Source organism: Oncorhynchus kisutch, unplaced genomic scaffold (genome assembly GCF_002021735.2).
Source record: "Oncorhynchus kisutch isolate 150728-3 unplaced genomic scaffold, Okis_V2 scaffold4083, whole genome shotgun sequence".
Classification (NCBI taxonomy): Eukaryota; Metazoa; Chordata; class Actinopteri; order Salmoniformes; family Salmonidae; genus Oncorhynchus; species Oncorhynchus kisutch.
The window spans coordinates 125,468-149,109 of NW_022266028.1; the positions used below are offsets into that span (position 1 = coordinate 125,468).

General features: G+C 49.2%; 1 protein-coding gene across 1 annotated transcript in view; it reads right to left on the reverse strand.

Annotated features, from left to right (window-relative positions):
* The window catches only part of LOC109886610 (ubiquitin carboxyl-terminal hydrolase 8), a 48,200-nt gene extending 39,109 nt beyond the window's left edge, over positions 1 to 9,091 (reverse strand). Inside the window, exon 1 of the mRNA XM_031822183.1 lies at positions 8,962 to 9,091. The gene's annotated coding sequence lies outside the window, so the exon portion shown is untranslated. The remainder of the gene's footprint in view (positions 1 to 8,961) is intronic.
* Positions 9,092 to 23,642: the final 14,551 nt, after the last annotated feature.

The window sequence follows — 23,642 nt, forward strand, 5'->3', positions numbered from 1 at the left end:
CTACAGACACGTCTAGTCAGGCTGGTACCGGGCTGCCTACAGACACGTCTAGTCAGGCTGCCTAACAGACACGTCTAGTCAGGCTGCCTACAGACACGTCTAGTCAGGCTGCCTACAGACACGTCTAGTCAGGCTGCCTACAGACACGTCTAGTCAGGCTGGTACCGGGCTGCCTACAGACACGTCTAGTCAGGCTGGTACCGGGCTGCCTACAGACACGTCTAGTCAGGGCTGTACCGGGCTGCCTTACAGACACGTCGAGTCAGGCTTGGTACCGGCTGCCTACAGACAAGTCTAGTCAGGCTGGGCCTACAGACACGGTCTAGTCAGGCTGCCTACAGACACGTCTAGTCAGGCTGGTACCGGGCTGCCTACAGACACGTCTAGTCAGGCTGCCTACAGACACGTCTAGTCAGGCTGGTACCGGGCTGCCTACAGACACGTCTAGTCAGGCTGCCTACAGACACGTCTAGTCAGGCTGCCTACAGACACGTCTAGTCAGGCTGGTACCGGGGCTGCCTACAGACACGTCTAGTCAGGCTGGGTACCGGGCTGCCTACAGACACGTCTAGTCAGGCTGGTACCGGGCTGCCTACAGACAAGTCTAGTCAGGCTGCCTACAGACACGTCTAGTCAGGCTGCCTACAGACACGTCTAGTCAGGCTGCCTACAGACACGTCTAGTCAGGCTGGTACCGGGCTGCCTACAGGACACGTCTAGTCAGGCTGCCTACAGACACGTCTAGTCAGGCTGGTACCGGGCTGCCTACAGACACGTCTAGTCAGGCTGGTACCGGGCTGCCTACAGACACGTCTAGTCAGGCTGGTACCGGGCTGCCTACAGACACGTCTAGTCAGGCTGGTACCGGGCTGCCTACAGACACGTCTAGTCAGGCTGCCTACAGACACGTCTAGTCAGCTGCCTACAGACACGTCTAGTCAGGCTGGTACCGGGCTGCCTACAGACACGTCTAGTCAGGCTGCCTACCGGGCTGCCTACAGACACGTCTAGTCAGGGCTGCCTACAGACACGTCTAGTCAGGCTGGTACCGGGCTGCCTACAGACACGTCTAGTCAGGCTGCCTACAGACACGTCTAGTCAGGCTGCCTACAGACACGTCTAGTCAGGCTGGTACCGGGCTGCCTACAGACACGTCTAGTCAGGCTGCCTACAGACACGTCTAGTCAGGCTGCCTACAGACACGTCTAGTCAGGCTGGTACCGGGCTGCCTACAGACACGTCTAGTCAGGCTGGTACCGGGCTGCCTACAGACACGTCTAGTCAGGCTGGTACCGGGCTGCCTACAGACACGTCTAGTCAGGCTGGTACCGGGCTGCCTACAGACACGTCTAGTCAGGCTGCCTACAGACACGTCTAGTCAGGCTGCCTACAGACACGTCTAGTCAGGCTGCCTACAGACACGTCTAGTCAGGCTGCCTACAGACACGTCTAGTCAGGCTGCCTACAGACACGTCTAGTCAGGCTGGTACCGGGCTGCCTACAGACACGTCTAGTCAGGCTGCCTACAGACACGTCTAGTCAGGCTGCCTACAGACACGTCTAGTCAGGCTGGTACCGGGCTGCCTACAGACACGTCTAGTCAGGCTGGTACCGGGCTGCCTACAGACACGTCTAGTCAGGCTGGTACCGGGCTGCCTACAGACACGTCTAGTCAGGCTGCCTACAGACACGTCTAGTCAGGCTGCCTACAGACACGTCTAGTCAGGCTGGTACCGGGCTGCCTACAGACACGTCTAGTCAGGCTGGTACCGGGCTGCCTACAAGACACGTCTAGTCAGGCTGTACCGGGCTGCCTACAGACACGTCTAGTCAGGCTGGTACCGGCTGCTACAGACACGTCTAGTCAGGCTGGTACCGGCTGCCTTACGACACGTCTAGTCAGGCTGCCTACAGACACGTCTAGTCAGGCTGCCTACAGACACGTCTAGTCAGGCTGTTACCGGGCTGCCTACAGACACGTCAAGTCAGGCTGCCTACAGACACGTCTAGTCAGGCTGGTACCGGCTGCCTACAGACACGTCTAGTCAGGCTGGGTACCGGGCTGCCTACAGACACGTCTAGTCAGGCTGCCTACAGACACGTCTAGTCAGGCTGCCTACAGACACGTCTAGTCAGGCTGGTACCGGGCTGCCTACAACACGTCTAGTCAGGCTGCCTACAGACACGTCTAGTCAGGCTGGTACCGTGGCTGCTACAGACACGTCTAGTCAGGCTGCCTACAGACACGTCTAGTCAGGCTGCCTACAGACACGTCTAGTCAGGGCTGGCCTACAGGACACGTCTAGTCAGGGCTGCCTACAGACACGTCTAGTCAGGCTGCCTACAGACACGTCTAGTCAGGCTGCCTACAGACACGTCTAGTCAGGCTGCCTACAGACACGTCTAGTCAGGCTGCCTACAGACACGTCTAGTCAGGCTGCCTACAGACACGTCTAGTCAGGCTGCCTACAGACACGTCTAGTCAGGCTGCCTACAGACACGTCTAGTCAGGCTGCCTACAGACACGTCTAGTCAGGCTGCCTACAGACACGTCTAGTCAGGCTGCCTACAGACACGTCTAGTCAGGCTGCCTACAGACACGTCTAGTCAGGCTGCCTACAGACACGTCTAGTCAGGCTGCCTACAGACACGTCTAGTCAGGCTGCCTACAGACACGTCTAGTCAGGCTGCCTACAGACACGTCTAGTCAGGCTGCCTACAGACACGTCTAGTCAGGCTGCCTACAGACACGTCTAGTCAGGCTGCCTACAGACACGTCTAGTCAGGCTGCCTACAGACACGTCTAGTCAGGCTGCCTACAGGACACGTCTAGTCAGGCTGCCTACAGACACGTCTAGTCAGGCTGCCTACAGACACGTCTAGGCAGGCTGCCTAACAGACACGTCTAGTCAGGCTGCCTACAGACACGTCTAGTCAGGCTGCCTACAGACACGTCTAGTCAGGCTGCCTACAGGACACGTCTAGTCAGGCTGCCTACAGACACGTCTAGTCAGGCTGCCTACAGACACGTCTAGTCAGGCTGCCTACAGACACGTCTAGTCAGGCTGCTACAGACACGTCTAGTCAGGCTGCCTACAGACACGTCTAGTCAGGCTGTCCTACAGACACGTCTAGTCAGGCTGCTACAGACACGTCTAGTCAGGCTGCCTACAGACACGTCTAGTCAGGCTGCCTACAGACACGTCTAGTCAGGCTGCCTACAGACACGTCTAGTCAGGCTGCCTACAGACACGTCTAGTCAGGCTGCCTACAGTACACGTCTAGTCAGGCTGCTACAGACACGTCTAGTCAGGGCTGCCTACAGACACGTCTAGTCAGGCTGCCTACAGACACGTCTAGTCAGGCTGCCTACAGACACGTCTAGTCAGGCTGCCTACAGACACGTCTAGTCAGGCTGCCTACAGACACGTCTAGTCAGGCTGCCTACAGACACGTCTAGTCAGGCTGCCTACAGACACGTCTAGTCAGGCTGCCTACAGACACGTCTAGTCAGGCTGCCTACAGACACGTCTAGTCAGGCTGCCTACAGACACGTCTAGTCAGGCTGCCTACAGACACGTCTAGTCAGGCTGCCTACAGACACGTCTAGTCAGGCTGCCTACAGACACGTCTAGTCAGGCTGCCTACAGACACGTCTAGTCAGGCTGCCTACAGACACGTCTAGTCAGGCTGCCTACAGGACACGTCTAGTCAGCTGCCTACAGACACGTCTAGTCAGGCTGCCTACAGACACGTCTAGTCAGGCTGCCTACAGACACGTCTAGTCAGGCTGCCTACAGACACGTCTAGTCAGGCTGCCTACAGACACGTCTAGTCAGGGCTGCCTACAGACACGGTCTAGTCAGGCTGCCTACAGACACGTCTAGTCAGGCTGCCTACAGACACGTCTAGCAGGCTGCTACAGACACGTCTAGTCAGGTGGTACCGGGCTGCCTACAGACACGTCTAGTCAGGCTGCCTACAGACACGTCTAGTCAGGCTGCCTACGGACACGTCTAGTCAGGCTGGTACCGGGCTGCCTACAGACACGTCTAGTCAGGCTGCCTACAGACACGTCTAGTCAGGCTGCCTACAGACACGTCTAGTCAGGCTGCCTACAGACACGTCTAGTCAGGCTGGTACCGGGCTGCCTACAGACACGTCTAGTCAGGCTGCCTACAGACACGTCTAGTCAGGCTGGTACCGGGCTGCCTACAGACACGTCTAGTCAGGCTGGTACCGGGCTGCCTACAGACAAGTCTAGTCAGGCTGCCTACAGACCGTCTAGTCAGCTGCCTACAGACACGTCTAGTCAGGCTGGTACCGGGCTGCCTACAGACACGTCTAGTCAGGCTGCCTACAGACACGTCTAGTCAGGCTGCCTACAGACACGTCTAGTCAGGCTGCCTACAGACACGTCTAGTCAAGGCTGCCTACAGACACGTCTAGTCAGGCTGGTACCGGGCTGCCTACAGACACGTCTAGTCAGGCTGGTACCGGGCTGCCTACAGACACGTCTAGTCAGGCTGGTACCGGGCTGCCTACAGACACGTCTAGTCAGGCTGGTACCGGGCTGCCTACAGACACGTCTAGTCAGGCTGGACCGGGCTGCCTACAGACACGTCTAGTCAGGCTGGTACCGGGCTGCCTACAGACACGTCTAGTCAGGCTGGTACCGGGCTGCCTACAGACACGTCTAGTCAGGCTGGTACCGAGCTGCCTACAGACACGTCTAGTCAGGCTGGTACCGGGCTGCCTACAGACACGTCTAGTCAGGCTGGTACCGGGCTGCCTACAGACACGTCTAGTCAGGCTGCCTACAGGACACGTCTAGTCAGGCTGGTACCGGGCTGCCTACAGACACGTCTAGTCAGGTGGTACCGGGCTGCCTACAGACACGTCTAGTCAGGCTGCCTACAGACACGTCTAGTCAGGCTGCCTACAGACACGTCTAGTCAGGCTGCCTACAGACACGTCTAGTCAGGCTGCCTACAGACACGTCTAGTCAGGCTGGTACCGGGCTGCCTACAGACACGTCTAGTCAGGCTGGTACCGGGCAGCCTACAGACACGTCTAGTCAGGCTGGTACCGGGCTGCCTACAGACAAGTCTAGTCAGGCTGCCTACAGACACGTCTAGTCAGGCTGCCTACAGACACGTCTAGTCAGGCTGGTACCGGGGCTGCCTACAGACACGTCTAGTCAGGCTGCCTACAGACACGTCTAGTCAGGCTGCCTACAGACACGTCTAGTCAGGCTGCCTACAGACACGTCTAGTCAGGCTGCCTACAGACACGTCTAGTCAGGCTGGGTACCGGGCTGCCTACAGACACGTCTAGTCAGGCTGGTACCGGGCTGCCTACAGACACGTCTAGTCAGGCTGGTACCGGCTGCCTACAGACAAGTCTAGTCAGGCTGGTACCGGGCTGCCTACAGACAAGTCTAGTCAGGCTGCCTACAGACACGTCTAGTCAGGCTGCCTACAGACACGTCTAGTCAGGCTGGTACCGGGCTGCCTACAGACACGTCTAGTCAGGCTGCCTACAGACACGTCTAGTCAGGCTGTGTACCTTCGTCAGGCTGCTACAGACACGTCTAGTCAGGCTGCCTACAGACACGTCTAGTCAGGCTGGCCTACAGACACGTCTAGTCAGGCTGGCTACCGGGCTGCCTACAGACACGTCTAGTCAGGCTGGTACCGGGCTGCCTACAGACACGTCTAGTCAGGCTGGTACCGGGCTGCCTAACAGACACGTCTAGTCAGGCTGGTACCGGGCTGCCTACAGACACGTCTAGTCAGGCTGGTACCGGGCTGCCTACAGACACGTCTAGTCAGGCTGGTACCGGGCTGGCCTACAGACACGTCTAGTCAGGCCTGCCTACAGACACGTCTAGTCAGGCTGGTACCGGGGCTGCCTACAGACACGTCTAGTCAGGCTGGTACCGGGCTGCCTACAGACACGTCTAGTCAGGCTGCCTACAGACACGTCTAGTCAGGCTGGTACCGGGCTGCCTACAGACACGTCTAGTCAGGCTGGTACCGGGCTGCCTTACAGACACGTCTAGTCAGGCTGCCTACAGACACGTCTAGTCAGGCTGGTACCGGGCTGCCTACAGACACGTCTAGTCAGGCTGCCTACAGACACGTCTAGTCAGGCTGCCTACAGACACGTCTAGTCAGGCTGGTACCGGGCTGCCTACAGACACGTCTAGTCAGGCTGCCTACAGACACGTCTAGTCAGGCTGCCTACAGACACGTCTAGTCAGGCTGGTACCGGGCTGCCTACAGACACGTCTAGTCAGGCTGGTACCGGGCTGCCTACAGACACGTCTAGTCAGGCTGCCTACAGACACGTCTAGTCAGGCTGCCTACAGACACGTCTAGTCAGGCTGCCTACAGACACGTCTAGTCAGGCTGCCTACAGGACACGTCTAGTCAGGCTGCCTACAGACACGTCTAGTCAGGCTGCCTACAGACACGTCTAGTCAGGCTGCCTACAGACACGTCTAGTCAGGCTGCCTACAGACACGTCTAGTCAGGCTGCCTACAGACACGTCTAGTCAGGCTGCCTACAGACACGTCTAGTCAGGCTGCCTACAGACACGTCTAGTCAGGCTGCTACAGACACGTCTAGTCAGGCTGCCTACAGACACGTCTAGTCAGGCTGCCTACAGACACGTCTAGTCAGGCTGCCTACAGACACGTCTAGTCAGGGCTGCCTACAGACACGTCTAGTCAGGCTGCCTACAGACACGTCTAGTCAGGCTGCCTACAGACACGTCTAGTCAGGCTGCCTACAGACACGTCTAGTCAGGCTGCCTACAGACACGTCTAGTCAGGCTGCCTACAGACACGTCTAGTCAGGCTGCCTACAGACACGTCTAGTCAGGCTGCCTACAGACACGTCTAGTCAGGCTGCCTACAGACACGTCTAGTCAGGCTGCCTACAGACACGTCTAGTCAGGCTGCCTACAGACACGTCTAGTCAGGCTGCCTACAGACACGTCTAGTCAGGCTGCCTACAGACACGTCTAGTCAGGCTGCCTACAGACACGTCTAGTCAGGCTGCCTACAGACACGTCTAGTCAGGCTGCCTACAGACACGTCTAGTCAGGCCTGCCTACAGACACGTCTAGTCAGGCTGCCTACAGACACGTCTAGTCAGGCTGCCTACAGACACGTCTAGTCAGGCTGCCTACAGACACGTCTAGTCAGGCTGCCTACAGACACGTCTAGTCAGGCTGCTACAGACACGTCTAGTCAGGCTGCCTACAGACACGTCTAGTCAGGCTGCCTACAGACACGTCTAGTCAGGCTGCCTACAGACACGTCTAGTCAGGCTGGTACCGGGCTGCCTACAGACACGTCTAGTCAGGCTGCCTACAGACACGTCTAGTCAGGCTGCCTACAGACACGTCTAGTCAGGCTGCCTACAGACACGTCTAGTCAGGCTGCCTACAGACACGTCTAGTCAGGCTGCCTACAGACACGTCTAGTCAGGCTGCCTACAGACACGTCTAGTCAGGCTGCCTACAGACACGTCTAGTCAGGCTGGCCTACAGACACGTCTAGTCAGGCTGCCTACAGACACGTCTAGTCAGGCTGCCTACAGACACGTCTAGTCAGGCTGCCTACAGACACGTCTAGTCAGGCTGCCTACAGACACGTCTAGTCAGGCTGCCTACAGACACGTCTAGTCAGGCTGGTACCGGGCTGCCTACAGACACGTCTAGTCAGGCTGCCTACAGACACGTCTAGTCAGGCTGGTACCGGGCTGCCTACAGACACATCTAGTCAGGCTGCCTACAGACACGTCTAGTCAGGCTGGTACCGGGCTGCCTACAGACACGTCTAGTCAGGCTGCCTACAGACACGTCTAGTCAGGCTGGTACCGGGCTGCCTACAGACACGTCTAGTCAGGCTGCCTACAGACACGTCTAGTCAGGCTGCCTACAGACACGTCTAGTCAGGCTGGTACCGGGCTGCCTACAGACACGTCTAGTCAGGCTGCCTACAGACACGTCTAGTCAGGCTGCCTACAGACACGTCTAGTCAGGCTGCCTACAGACACGTCTAGTCAGGCTGCCTACAGACACGTCTAGTCAGGCTGCCTACAGACACGTCTAGTCAGGCTGCCTACAGACACGTCTAGTCAGGCTGCCTACAGACACGTCTAGTCAGGCTGCCTACAGACACGTCTAGTCAGGCTGCCTACAGACACGTCTAGTCAGGCTGCCTACAGACACGTCTAGTCAGGCTGGTACCGGGCTGCCTACAGACACGTCTAGTTTATTGAAATTGATTGATTTCCTTAAATGAACTGTAACTCAGATTTTTTTTTTTTTAAGTTGCATGTTGCGTTTATATTTTTGTTCAGTGTAGAACCATGTCCAATAGGTTTTTGACGTTTTTGTTCGTAAGCGGTTGTTCTCTGAATGGCCAAGCACTGTATTGTGATTTGTGTACCTGGGGATTCATTTCCAGTGTATGATTATCTTTAGCGGTTCAGCTGGAGTAATGCATCCAAGCAAGATGTAAACATGAACTGTGCATTTAGCAAGGCTTCCAAGAAACGAAACCACAAACATTTTCTTTGACGAAATTGTAAATATAATATATGTGACATTGGACTTGCTACTAGCTAGTACGTTCGCAAAACGTTAAGTTAGCAAGCCAGGTAGCTTCCTAAGTAATGTTTCATCAGGAAGTGCAGTAGCAAGCCAACCCCCCCATCTGTCAAGTTAGTTTGTTAGCAGGATAGCTAGCTTATTAGCTAAACTAGGCTAGCTAGCTTTCACTGTAATTGTTTACTCGAACAGGCTCTGTCAGCTTATGGATGTTTAGCTAGGTAACGACAAAAGACGTTATAACCGTAACTATAACGGCGAATAACCTCCAACAGTTATTGCAATGAAGAGATAGCAAGTGAATACGTTTGAAAAGAGGAAATAAGACAACTTACCATAACGTTGCACTGTTGTCTTGTTCAGTTTTTTTCTAGTGTTTTCCGATAGTTACCACAGCCACAAAGTAAAAATTGGCTATGTCGTAAAATTGTATTTTTTTTAAAGAAATGTGTTTTGGGGGCTTAATTTTGGGTTAGGTTTAGACGTATGGTTCGTAGTGTGTTTACGGTTAGGTTTATAATCACATTTTAAGAATATATATTTTAGAAACAGGCGGGGTTTATGACTGTGTGGCTGTGGTAACTAGTGACGAGCCCTAGTCAGCTGACTCCTGATTCCCGGAAGAACTCAAAATGGCAAAACTTTATCAACCATGTAGAACACACCACTGCTAGAATCAACCCGAATTTTCTAAACAACAACCGTTGCTACGTGAGGCCTATTTGATCGATTAGAAGTTTCGTAATGGTTAGGTTGTTATGAATTTACTGTACTGAAACAGCAGGGTGCAGGTCTCGAACCGTTGACCTTCTAGCCAGAAGTCCAGCGCGCTATTTACTGTGCCGCAAAAGCATGCTCGACCGGCAGAGTCGATATCCGCGCTTATAAACTCAGGGTCGTTACAGTACTAACATAAGTGGACGTGGCATTTCGGCCACTTTGTAAAAATCTAGTTGTGCTTGTTTTCTTAAGATACTGATGGAGGACTCGTGGTTAGAGGGGAGGCAGGTAGCCTAGTGGTTAGAGGGGAGGCAGGTAGCCTAGTGGTTAGAGCATTGGGCCAGTAACCGACAAGGTACAAATCTGTCGTTCTGCCCCTGAACAAGGCAGTTAACCCACTGTTCCTAGGCCATCATTGTAAATAAGAATTTGTTCTTAACTGACTTGCCTAGTTAAATAAAGGTTAAATATATCTATATATTTTTTAAATAAAAAAATAGAGAGAAGTAGGGTACTTTATTTTTCCCCGTTGGATGTGGAAGTTGGATCTCTTTCAGTTGCTTCCACTTCCCCCAGAAGTTGACCCCAGAAAGTCAATCAATCTTATGATTTCCTGTTTGCAGTTTTTCAAAACTACCGACAAGTGCGAAGGCACTAGCTTTGCAGTTGAAATTATTGTTTTTTAAAGCTAGCTTTAGAGCAAAGACTGGTAGCAGATACCATTAGACTTCCAATTGGTGCAACTCCCGTACAGACTCGGGAGAGGCAAAGGTCAAGCGTCCCCCGAAACACAACCCAGCCAAGCCACACTGCTATCTTAACACCATACACCTGGTGACCATGTCAGTGTACACTGCACCCAGCCCACCACAGGAGTTGCTAGTGTGCAATGGGACAAGTACATCCTTGCGGGACAAACCCTCCCCTAACCTGGACGACACTGGGCCAATTGTGCACTGCCCCATGGGTCTCCTGGTCACTGCCAGCTGCAACAGAGTCTGGACTCGAACCAGGATCTCTAGTGGCACAGCCAGCACTGCGATGCAGTGCCTTAGATCACTGCGCCACTCTGGAGTCCCTTTTGCAGTTACATTTATGGAATTTATACATCTTAAGACTAAAACGCCTGATTTCGGGCACTAGATTCGCTGGACATTACGGATAATATGTTTACAATACTTATTTTATTGATATCCCACCGTTTAATAAGTCAGAACACCATAAAATAGAGGAATATATTATATGTGTGACATTCAACAAAATAAAATGGTGTCTGGGATTGGTTGAACAAGAGGGAGTAATCTCTACACCCTGCGCAGTCGGTGCACTGCAGAGCTGCGGGTTTGCATGCAGCTCCCGTGCTGTCAAAGTGCTGTCTGTAGTGGATTTTCTCATTTGTCTATTTTCACATTCCTTTCCAGTAGGCTAATAATAGCCTAGTAAACTAGGCACGAAAGATTGACAAAAAAGGACATCATCTGCTTATTCCTCTGTTTTATTATTGTTGCAACACAACAGCTTTTGTACCGCACAGGATCCTTAAAGGGATACTTCAGGATTTTAGCGTTATCGCAATGACTGGAAGTCTACTGGTATCTGCTAGCAGTCATTGCTCTAAAGCTAGTTAGCTTTGGGTCACGAAACTACCTCTAACTTTCCTTCATACTGGACACAGAAAGATAAAAATGGTATAAATATGCTGCTGCTCCAGTTTCAACTGTTCTGCCTGCGGCTATGGAACCCTGACCTGTTCACCGGACGTGCTACCTGTCCCAGACCTATTATTTGACCATGCTGGTAATTTATGAACATTTGAACATCTTGGCCATGTCCTGTTATAATCTCCACCCGGCACAGCCAGAAGAGGACTGGCCACCCCTCATAGCCTGGTTCCTCTCTAGGTTTTGGCCTTTCTATGGAGTTTTTCCAACGTGCTTCAACACCTGCATTGCTTGCTGTTTGGGGTTTCAGGCTGGGATTCTGTACAGCAGTACAGCAGTACGAAGGGCTATATACAGTGCCTTGCGAAAGTATTCGGCCCCCTTGAACTTTGCGACCTTTTGCCACATTTCAGGCTTCAAACAGCAACTCGCCCAAGCCTTCCCCATTTCTCCTTCTCCCAAATCCATTCAGCTGATGTTCTGAAAGAGCTGCAAAATCTGGACCCCTACAAATCAGCCGGGCTAGACAATCTGGACCCTTTCTTTCTAAAATTATCTGCCGAAATTGTTGCCACCCCTATTACTAGCCTGTTCAACCTCTCTTTCGTGTCGTCTGAGATTCCCAAAGATTGGAAAGCAGCTGCGGTCATCCCCCTCTTCAAAGGGGGGGACACTCTTGACCCAAACTGCTACAGACCTATATCTATCCTACCGTGCCTTTCTAAGGTCTTCGAAAGCCAAGTCAACAAACAGATTACCGACCATTTCGAATCTCACCATACCTTCTCTGCTATGCAATCTGGTTTCAGAGCTGGTCATGGGTGCACCTCAGCCACGCTCAAGGTCCTAAACGATATCTTAACCGCCATCGATAAGAAACATTACTGTGCAGCCGTATTCATTGATCTGGCCAAGGCTTTCGACTCTGTCAATCACCATATCCTCATCGGCAGACTCGACAGCCTTGGTTTCTCAAATGATTGCCTCGCCTGGTTCACCAACTACTTCTCTGATAGAGTTCAGTGTGTCAAATCGGAGGGTCTGCTGTCCGGACCTCTGGCAGTCTCTATGGGGGTGCCACAGGGTTCAATTCTTGGACCGACTCTCTTCTCTGTATACATCAATGAGGTCGCTCTTGCTGCTGGTGAGTCCCTGATCCACCTCTACGCAGACGACACCATTCTGTATACTTCCGGCCCTTCTTTGGACACTGTGTTAACAACCCTCCAGGCAAGCTTCAATGCCATACAACTCTCCTTCCGTGGCCTCCAATTGCTCTTAAATACAAGTAAAACTAAATGCATGCTCTTCAACCGATCGCTACCTGCACCTACCCGCCTGTCCAACATCACTACTCTGGACGGCTCTGACTTAGAATACGTGGACAACTACAAATACTTAGGTGTCTGGTTAGACTGTAAACTCTCCTTCCAGACCCATATCAAACATCTCCAATCCAAAGTTAAATCTAGAATTGGCTTCCTATTTCGCAACAAAGCATCCTTCACTCATGCTGCCAAACATACCCTTGTAAAACTGACCATCCTACCAATCCTCGACTTTGGCGATGTCATTTACAAAATAGCCTCCAATACCCTACTCAACAAATTGGATGCAGTCTATCACAGTGCAATCCGTTTTATCACCAAAGCCCCATATACTACCCACCATTGCGACCTGTACGCTCTCGTTGGCTGGCCCTCGCTTCATACTCGTCGCCAAACCCACTGGCTCCATGTCATCTACAAGACCCTGCTAGGTAAAGTCCCCCCTTATCTCAGCTCGTTGGTCACCATAGCATCTCCCACCTGTAGCACACGCTCCAGCAGGTATATCTCTCTAGTCACCCCCAAAACCAATTCTTTCTTTGGCCGCCTCTCCTTCCAGTTCTCTGCTGCCAATGACTGGAACGAACTACAAAAATCTCTGAAACTGGAAACACTTATCTCCCTCACTAGCTTTAAGCACCAACTGTCAGAGCAGCTCACAGATTACTGCACCTGTACATAGCCCACCTATAATTTAGCCCAAACAACTACCTCTTTCCCAACTGTATTTAATTTTTATTTATTTATTTATTTATTTTGCTCCTTTGCACCCCATTATTTTTTTATTTCTACTTTGCACATTCTTCCATTGCAAAACTACCATTCCAGTATTTTACTTGCTATATTGTATTTACTTTGCCATCATGGCCTTTTTTGCCTTTACCTCCCTTCTCACCTCATTTGCTCACATTGTATATAGACTTGTTTATACTGCATTATTGACTGTATGTTTGTTTTTACTCCATGTGTAACTCTGTGTCGTTTTATCTGTCGAACTGCTTTGCTTTATCTTGGCCAGGTCGCAATTGTAAATGAGAACTTGTTCTCAACTTGCCTACCTGGTTAAATAAAGGTAAAATAAATAAAAAAATAAATATATAAAACTGTATTTGTTTGTGAAGAATCAACAACAAGTGGGACACAATCATGAAGTGGAACGACATTTATTGGATATTTCAAACTTTTTTAACAAATCAAAAACTGAAAAATTGGGCGTGCAAAATTATTCAGCCCCCTTAAGTTAATACTTTGTAGCGCCACCTTTTGCTGCGATTACAGCTGTAAGTCGCTTGGGGTATGTATCAGTTTATCAGTTTTGCACATCGAGAGACTGACATTTTTTCCCATTCCTCCTTGCAAAACAGCTCGAGCTCAGTGAGGTTGGATGGAGAGCATTTGTGAACAGCAGTTTTCAGTTCCTTCCACAGATTCTCAATTGGATTCAGGTCTGGACTTTGACTTGGCCATTCTAACACCTGGATATGTTTATTTTTGAACCATTCCATTGTAGATTTTGCTTTATGTTTTGGATCATTGTCTTGTTGGAAGACAAATCTCCGTCCCAGTCTCAGGTCTTTTGCAGACTCCATCAGGTTTTCTTCCAGAATGGTCCTGTATTTGGCTCTATCCATCTTCCCATCAATTTTAACCATCTTCCCTGTCCCTGCTGAAGAAAAGCAGGCCCAAACCATGATGCTGCCACCACCATGTTTGACAGTGGGGATGGTGTATTCAGGGTGATGAGCTGTGTTGCTTTTACGCCAAACATAACGTTTTGCATTGTTGCCAAAAAGTTCAATTTTGGTTTCATCTGACCAGAGCACCTTCTTCCACATGTTTGGTGTGTCTCCCAGGTGGCTTGTGGCAAACTTTAAACAACACTTTTTATGGATATCTTTAAGAAATGGCTTTCTTCTTGCCACTCTTCCATAAAGGCCAGATTTGTGCAATATACGACTGATTGTTGTCCAATGGACAGAGTCTCCCACCTCAGCTGTAGATCTCTGCAGTTCATCCAGAGTGATCATGGGCCTCTTGGCTGCATCTCTGATCAGTCTTCTCCTTGTATGAGCTGAAAGTTTAGAGGGACGGCCAGGCCTTGGTAGATTTGCAGTGGTCTGATACTCCTTCCATTTCAATATTATCGCTTGCACAGTGCTCCTTGGGATGTTTAAAGCTTGGGAAATCTTTTTGTATCCAAATCCGGCTTTAAACTTCTTCACAACAGTATCTCGGACCTGCCTGGTGTGTTCCTTGTTCTTCATGATGCTCTCTGCGCTTTTAACGGACCTCTGAGACTATCACAGTGCAGGTGCATTTATACGGAGACTTGATTACACACAGGTGGATTGTATTTATCATCATTAGTCATTTAGGTAAACATTGGATCATTCAGAGATCCTCACTGAACTTCTGGAGAGAGTTTGCTGCACTGAAAGTAAAGGGGCTGAATAATTTTGCACGCCCAATATTTCAGTTTTTGATTTGTTAAAAAAGTTTGAAATATCCAATAAATGCCGTTCCACTTCATGATTGTGTCCCACTTGTTGTTGATTCTTCACAAAAAAATACAGTTTTATATCTTTATGTTTGAAGCCTGAAATGTGGCAAAAGGTCGCAAAGTTCAAGGGGGGCGAATACTTTCGCAAGGCACTGTAAATACATTTGATTTAGATTCATCCACGAGTTCATAAAGGGCCTCATTGCCAAAATCTCAAAGTATCCCTTTAAGTTCCATCACTGCTAGTATATTAATAAATATCTCATCCACTCCTTCACAACCCGGGTGCCTGCTGTGCTGTCTTCTCCATTAATCTTTATTTATGTAACAACATCTTTGGCTTTCAAACAAATTCATGTTAACTTTTTTTAAATAATTGACAAACATAACATAGTGTCCTATGTTATTCTAATAAGAGAATTACATTGAATTACCAATTCACTAGTAACAAAGGAAGTTCCTCCTCTTCTCACAGTCCCTGGTTCCCCTCTCTGGCCAGGGTCCCACAGCGGAGGTGTTGGATGGGGCAGCCTGAGCCAACCTCCTCCCAGTCCAGGCCTGGTTCTCCAGGGGTCCCCGTTCACCCACAGACAGAAGCCACTGAAAAAGCGTAGACCGGTCCACACATGGTCCGTCTGGGCCCCCTTTGAATCCCTCATTCTCTGGACGAGGAGCTGCTCATTCTCAGACAGCAGGCTGGTGAGGTCAGTGTAGTGTTTCCTGCAGTGATCCAGAGCCTCCTCCCACGTCTTGTTCGTCTGTACCAGGATCACATTCAGATCAAAGCACAAGAAAGGGTTTCTCTGATTGCACAGCCAATCAGCCAATCAGCCAATCAGCCACCAACATCCGGCTTCTTTACCTGCGGGATCAACTGAAACCAGCCACCCGGACAGCTGATGAAACTGAGGACTATTTCTGTCTATAATAAAGCCTTTTGTGGGGAAAAACTCATTCTGATTGGCTGCGCCTTGATCCCCAGTGGGTGGGCCAGTCTCCCAAGTGAGTGGGCCTATGCCCTCCCAGACCTACCCATTGCTGCACCCCTGCCCAGTCCGGTGAAATCCATAGATTAGGGCCCTATTAATGAATTAAAATTGACTGATTTCCTTATATGAACTGTAACTCGGTAAAAATCGTTGAAATTGTTGCATGTTGCGTTTATATTTTTGTTCAGCATAGATGATTCGAGACAATGTCTTAAGTAGTTGAACATGTTATTACTCCTTGTGAAAGTAACAAACTGACACGTTTTCATTTTCATCAAGGGTCACTTCCCTTCCCTCTACATTTCTTTGTTTAGGTAAATCTCCTCTCTGCATCTCAGTCAAATGTTTTTCAGCCATGTAAAAACCCTTCAGTCCTTTTCACCCAAGCCTGGGTTGGGCAGCAGCACAGCAGGGAAGATGTCCCCAAGTTAATTCCCCAAGGTCATGGATCATCGTCTTTATTTACTCTTCAGGCCTGTTGTCGTATTGTGTTTACTTGATCTGTCAGTGATGTAATCTCAGCGAACGATGAAACGTCCATTTTTCAGGACCCTGTCTTTTAAAGATAATTCTTAAAAATCCAAATAACTTCACAGATCTTCATTGTGAAGGGTTTAAACACTGTTTCCCATGCTTGTTCAATGAACCATAAACAATTAATGAACATGCACCTGTGGAACGGTCGTTAAGACACTAACAGCCTACAGACGGTAGGCAATTAAGGTCACAGTTCTGAAAACGTAGGACACTAAAGAGGCCTTCCTACTGACTCTAAAAAACACCAAAAGAAAGATGCCCCAGGTCCCTGATCATCTGCGTGAATGTGCCTTAGGCATGCTGCAAGGAGGCATGAGAACTGCAGATGTGGCTAGGGCCACAAATTGCAATGTCCGTACTGTGAGACGCCTAAGACATCGCTACAGGGAGACAGGACGGACTTTTGATCGTCCTCGCATTGGCAGACCACGGGTCACAACGCCTGCACAGGAACGATACATCCGAACATCACACCTGCGGGACAGGTTGTCACGGCCGTTGAAAGAACTGGACAGCGTGGTGAGCGTACATATTCTTTTATTTAGAAAAGACGCCGAATAAAACTATAAACACTACAAAATAAACTGTGAAGCTAAAGGCTATGTGCCATAAACAAAGTCAACTTCCCACAAAGACAGGTGGGAAAAGGGCTACCTACGTATGGTTCTCAATCAGAGACAATGATAGACATCTGTCCCTAATTGAGAACCCTACCCAGCCAAAACATAGAAATACAACGATAGACATCTGTCCCTAATTGAGAACCCTACCCAGCCAAAACATAGAAATACAAATAATAGAACATAGAATACCCAAATCACACCCTGACCAAACCAAATAGAGACATAAAAAGGATCTCTAAGGTCAGGGCGTGACACAGGTACAGGATGGCAACAACAACTGCCCGAGTTACACCAGGAACGCACAATCCCTCCGTCAGTGCTCAGACTGGCCGCAATAGGCTGAGAGAGGGTGGACTGAGGGCCTGTTGTAGGGCAGGTCCTCACCAGACATCACCGGCAACAACGTCGCCTATGGGCACAAACCCACCGTCGCTGGACCAGACAGGACTGACAAAAAGCGCTCTTCACTGACGAGTCGCGGTTTTGTCTCACCAGGGGTGATGGTCGGATTCGCCTTTATCATCAAAGGAATGAGCTTACCGCAAATCACAAAGAAAACATGGGCTGCCACTATTCCAGCACCATTTCAACTTCAACAAGTTTAGTCTAAAACAGTGGCAACTAAAAGATTCCGAAAACACTTTAGTCCGATCAACATAAGCTAAATATCATGTGGCTTTCCATGGCACTGATTTCTGTTTGCGTGTGCGTAACATGTTGACTCCCCCTACTTGTAAAGAAATGCCATCCTCCTCTCTTTCATGTTACTGAAATGGGCTATCACGCTGTCATACAGTACACTTTTTAGTTTGTGTTGTCCTAGGCTACCTGGCTAAAATGCATCTAGCTACATATTGAACTTCCATCTTCTCAAGCCAGTATGGATAATTAAGTACAACCACATGTCCAAATCCTTATCTCCGTCCATGGAAGGGACAATTTTATTAGCTAGCTAGCCACCGGAGTACAACAACACAACGAGATGCAACAAAAACATTTTTTTCTGTCAATGATGTTTGGCTCGATGTGATGTGATTGGTCTGACACTTTGTTTTGGTGTGCCAGGACCATTCACAGTTGAGCTCACTCAGTTTAGCTCAACACTGATTGACTATTATTGTATTATTTATTTTTTATCAAGGGAGGCCAAATGCTAACTGGCTTCCCTTGCATTCAATGCTCCAACAATATCATCCTATTTTTGGACCACAGAGCATCAGATAGATGGGCTACACATACAGACTGGGGGGAGCTGTTTTACTCGCTCGGATGCTTTCTATGATGAGATACATACAGCCTCTTGCAAATTGAAGGAAAATGATGAAACACAAAGAGATGAAAGATGTATTATTTTATGTTTTAGTATTTTTTCGTGGAAATGTTTTCCCTTTGGGATCCATGACAACTCGCCACTGTTAAAGAAAGCCTCTCTGATTGGTGGGCTGGGTGTACAAGTGAGCTGAGGAAGTCTCTCTGATTGGTGGGCTGGGTGTACAAGTGAGCTGAGGAAGTCTCTCTGATTGGTGGGCTGGGTGTACAAGTGAGCTGAGGAAGTCTCTCTGATTGGTGGGCTGGGTGTACAAGTGAGCTGAGGAAGTCTCTCTGATTGGTGGGCTGGGTGTACAAGTGAGCTGAGGAAGTCTCTATGATTTGTGGGCTGGGTGTACAAGTGAGCTGAGGAAGTCTCTGTGATTTGTGGGCTGGGTGTACAAGTGAGCTGAGGAAGTCTCTCTGATTGGTGGGCTGGGTGTACAAGTGAGCTGAGGAAGTCTCTATGATTTGTGGGCTGGGTGTACAAGTGACTGAGGAAGTCTCTCTGATTGGTGGGCTGGGTGTACAAGTGAGCTGAGGAAGTCTCTCTGATTTTTTTTTTTTTTTTTTTTTAACCTTTATTTAACCAGGTAGGCAAGTTGAGAACAAGTTCTCATTTACAATTGCGACCTGGCCAAGATAAAGCAAAGCAGTTCGACAGATAAAACGACACAGAGTTACACATGGAGTAAAAACAAACATACAGTCAATAATGCAGTATAAACAAGTCTATATACAATGTGAGCAAATGAGGTGAGAAGGGAGGTAAAGGCAAAAAAGGCCATGATGGCAAAGTAAGTACAATATAGCAAGTAAAATACTGGAATGGTAGTTTTGCAATGGAAGAATGTGCAAAGTAGAAATAAAAAATAATGGGGTGCAAAGGAGCAAAATAAATAAATAAATAAAAATGTAATACAGTTGGGAAAGAGGTAGTTGTTTGGGCTAAATTATAGGTGGGCTATGTACAGGTGCAGTAATCTACACATACAGACTGTGATAGACTGCATCCAATTTGTTGAGTAGGGTATTGGAGGCTATTTTGTAAATGACATCGCCAAAGTCGAGGATTGGTAGGATGGTCAGTTTTACAAGGGTATGTTTGGCAGCATGAGTGAAGGATGCTTTGTTGCGAAATAGGAAGCCAATTCTAGATTTAACTTTGGATTGGAGATGTTTGATATGGGTCTGGAAGGAGAGTTTACAGTCTAACCAGACACCTAAGTATTTGTAGTTGTCCACGTATTCTAAGTCAGAGCCGTCCAGAGTAGTGATGTTGGACAGGCGGGTAGGTGCAGGTAGCGATCGGTTGAAGAGCATGCATTTAGTTTTACTTGTATTTAAGAGCAATTGGAGGCCACGGAAGGAGAGTTGTATGGCATTGAAGCTTGCCTGGAGGGTTGTTAACACAGTGTCCAAAGAAGGGCCGGAAGTATACAGAATGGTGTCGTCTGCGTAGAGGTGGATCAGGGACTCACCAGCAGCAAGAGCGACCTCATTGATGTATACAGAGAAGAGAGTCGGTCCAAGAATTGAACCCTGTGGCACCCCCATAGAGACTGCCAGAGGTCCGGACAGCAGACCCTCCGATTTGACACACTGAACTCTATCAGAGAAGTAGTTGGTGAACCAGGCGAGGCAATCATTTGAGAAACCAAGGCTGTCGAGTCTGCCGATGAGGATATGGTGATTGACAGAGTCGAAAGCCTTGGCCAGATCAATGAATACGGCTGCACAGTAATGTTTCTTATCGATGGCGGTTAAGATATCGTTTAGGACCTTGAGCGTGGCTGAGGTGCACCCATGACCAGCTCTGAAACCGGATTGCATAGCAGAGAAGGTATGGTGAGATTCGAAATGGTCGGTAATCTGTTTGTTGACTTGGCTTTCGAAGACCTTAGAAAGGCACGGTAGGATAGATATAGGTCTGTAGCAGTTTGGGTCAAGAGTGTCCCCCCCTTTGAAGAGGGGGATGACCGCAGCTGCTTTCCAATCTTTGGGAATCTCAGACGACACGAAAGAGAGGTTGAACAGGCTAGTAATAGGGGTGGCAACAATTTCGGCAGATAATTTTAGAAAGAAAGGGTCCAGATTGTCTAGCCCGGCTGATTTGTAGGGGTCCAGATTTTGCAGCTCTTTCAGAACATCAGCTGAATGGATTTGGGAGAAGGAGAAATGGGGAAGGCTTGGGCGAGTTGCTGTTGGGGGTGCAGTGCTGTTGTCCGGGGTAGGAGTAGCCAGGTGGAAAGCATGGCCAGCCGTAGAAAAATGCTTATTGAAATTCTCAATTATGGTGGATTTATCAGTGGTGACAGTGTTTCCTATCTTCAGTGCAGTGGGCAGCTGGGAGGAGGTGTTCTTATTCTCCATGGACTTTACAGTGTCCCAGAACTTTTTTGAGTTAGTGTTGCAGGAAGCAAATTTCTGCTTGAAAAAGCTAGCCTTGGCTTTTCTAACTGCCTGTGTATAATGATTTCTAGCTTCCCTGAACAGCTGCATATCACGGGGGCTGTTCGATGCTAATGCAGAACGCCATAGGATGTTTTTGTGTTGGTTAAGGGCAGTCAGGTCTGGGGAGAACCAAGGGCTATATCTGTTCCTGGTTCTAAATTTCTTAAATGGGGCATGTTTATTTAAGATGGTTAGGAAGGCATTTAAAAAAAATATCCAGGCATCCTCTACTGACGGGATGAGATCAATATCCTTCCAGGATACCCCGGCCAGGTCGATTAGAAAGGCCTGCTCGCAGAAGTGTTTCAGGGAGCGTTTTACAGTGATGAGTGGAGGTCGTTTGACCGCTGACCCATTACGGATGCAGGCAATGAGGCAGTGATCGCTGAGATCTTGGTTGAAGACAGCAGAGGTGTATTTAGAGGGGAAGTTGGTTAGGATGATATCTATGAGGGTGCCCGTGTTTAAGGTTTTGGGGAGGTACCTGGTAGGTTCATTGATTATTTGTGTGAGATTGAGGGCATCAAGTTTAGATTGTAGGATGGCTGGGGTGTTAAGCATGTTCCAGTTTAGATCGCCTAGCAGCACGAACTCTGAAGATAGATGGGGGGCAATCAGTTCACATATGGTGTCCAGAGCACAGCTGGGGGCAGAGGGTGGTCTATAGCAGGCGGCAACGGTGAGAGACTTGTTTTTAGAGAGGTGGATTTTTAAAAGTAGAAGTTCAAATTGTTTGGGTACAGACCTGGATAGTAGGACAGAACTCTGCAGGCTATCTTTGCAGTAGATTGCAACACCGCCCCCTTTGGCAGTTCTATCTTGTCTGAAAATGTTGTAGTTTGGAATTAAAATGTCTGAGTTTTTGGTGGTCTTCCTAAGCCAGGATTCAGACACAGCTAGAACATCCGGGTTGGCAGAGTGTGCTAAAGCAGTGAATAGAACAAACTTAGGGAGGAGGCTTCTAATGTTAACATGCATGAAACCAAGGCTATTACGGTTACAGAAGTCGTCAAAAGAGAGCGCCTGGGGAATAGGAGTGGAGCTAGGCACTGCAGGGCCTGGATTCACCTCTACATCGCCAGAGGAACATAGGAGGAGTAGAATAAGGGTACGGCTAAAAGCTATGAGAATTGGTCGTCTAGAACGTCTGGAACATAGAGTAAAAGGAGGTTTCTGGGGGCGATAAAATAGCATCAAGGTATAATGTACAGACAAATGTATGGTAGGATGTGAATACAGTGGAGGTAAACCTAGGTATTGAGTGATGAAGAGAGAGATATTGTCTCTAGAAACATCGTTGAAACCAGGAGATGTCATTGCATGTGTGGGTGGTGGAACTAATAGGTTGGATAAGGTATAGTGAGCAGGACTAGAGGCTCTACAGTGAAATAAGCCAATAAACACTAACCAGAACAGAAATGGACAAGACATATTGACATTAAGGAGAGGCATGCTTAGTTGAGTGATCAAAAGGGTCCGGTGAGTGGAGAGGTTGGTTGGTGATTTAGACAGCTAGCCAGGGCATCGGTAGCAAGCTAGCATAGGATGGAGGTCTGTTGTTAGCCACCTCCTGCGCTCCGTCAGTAGATTAGTGGGGTTCCGTGTGGTAGAGGGGATCAATCCAAATCACACAACAACAACAAAAATAAAAACAATAGATATAGTTATAGAGGCCCAAGAAGAAAACATAATAATAATAATTAAAAAATTAAAAAATTGTCCGATTGTCTATTCAGATAGCGTTGGTGGGCTGGGTGTACAAGTGAGCTGAGGAAGTCTCTCTGATTTGTGGGCTGGGTGTACAAGTGAGCTGAGGAAGTCTCTCTGATTTGTGGGCTGGGTGTACAAGTGAGCTGAGGAAGTCTCTCTGATTTGTGGGCTGGGTGTACAAGTGAGCTGAGGAAGTCTCTCTGATTTGTGGGCTGGGTGTACAAGTGAGCTGAGGAAGTCTCTCTGATTGGTGGGCTGGGTGTACAAGTGAGCTGAGGAAGTCTCTCTGATTTGTGGGCTGGGTGTACAAGTGAGCTGAGGAAGTCTCTCTGATTGGTGGGCTGGGTGTACAAGTGAGCTGAGGAAGTCTCTCTGATTTGTGGGCTGGGTGTACAAGTGAGCTGAGTAAGTCTCTCTGATTGGTGGGCTGGGTGTACAAGTGAGCTGAGGAAGTCTCTCTGATTGGTGGGCTGGGTGTACAAGTGAGCTGAGGAAGTCTCTCTGATTGGTGGGCTGGGTGTACAAGTGAGCTGAGGAAGTCTCTCTGATTGGTGGGCTGGGTGTACAAGTGAGCTGAGGAATTCTCTCTGATTTGTGGGCTGGGTGTACAAGTGAGCTGAGGAAGTCTCTCTGATTGGTGGGCTGGGTGTACAAGTGAGCTGAGGAAGTCTCTCTGATTGGTGGGCTGGGTGTACAAGTGAGCTGAGGAAGTCTCTCTGATTGGTGGGCTGCGTGTGCGGGTGAGCTCAAACCAAACAATAGAGTCACTCTGATCCATGACCTGGGGGATTTAACTCGGGACCATCTTCTCTGTTCTTCTGCTGCCCAACCCAGACCAACCTAGACCAACCCAGACAAACCTAGACCAGACCCACCCAGACCGGCCCAACCCAGACCTACCTAGAGCAACCCAGGGTCTTTGCATGGCTGGAAACATTTGACTGAGAGGCAGTGAGGAGATTTACCTAACGAAGGACTGTAGAGGGAAGGGAAGTGACCTAGAGAGAGAAAGAGAAGGGGGGGGGGGGGGGGGCACGCTCGTTTTGCATCGTCCCCATTGGGCCATTCTATGAGAGAGAGAGAGAGTGAGAGAGAGAGATGAGGGTAGTGGCAGCAGAAGGGCCAGTGTTTACAGGTGAGTTAGTGAAGTGTTCTCATTGGTGGGTTGGGTATACAGGTGAGTTAA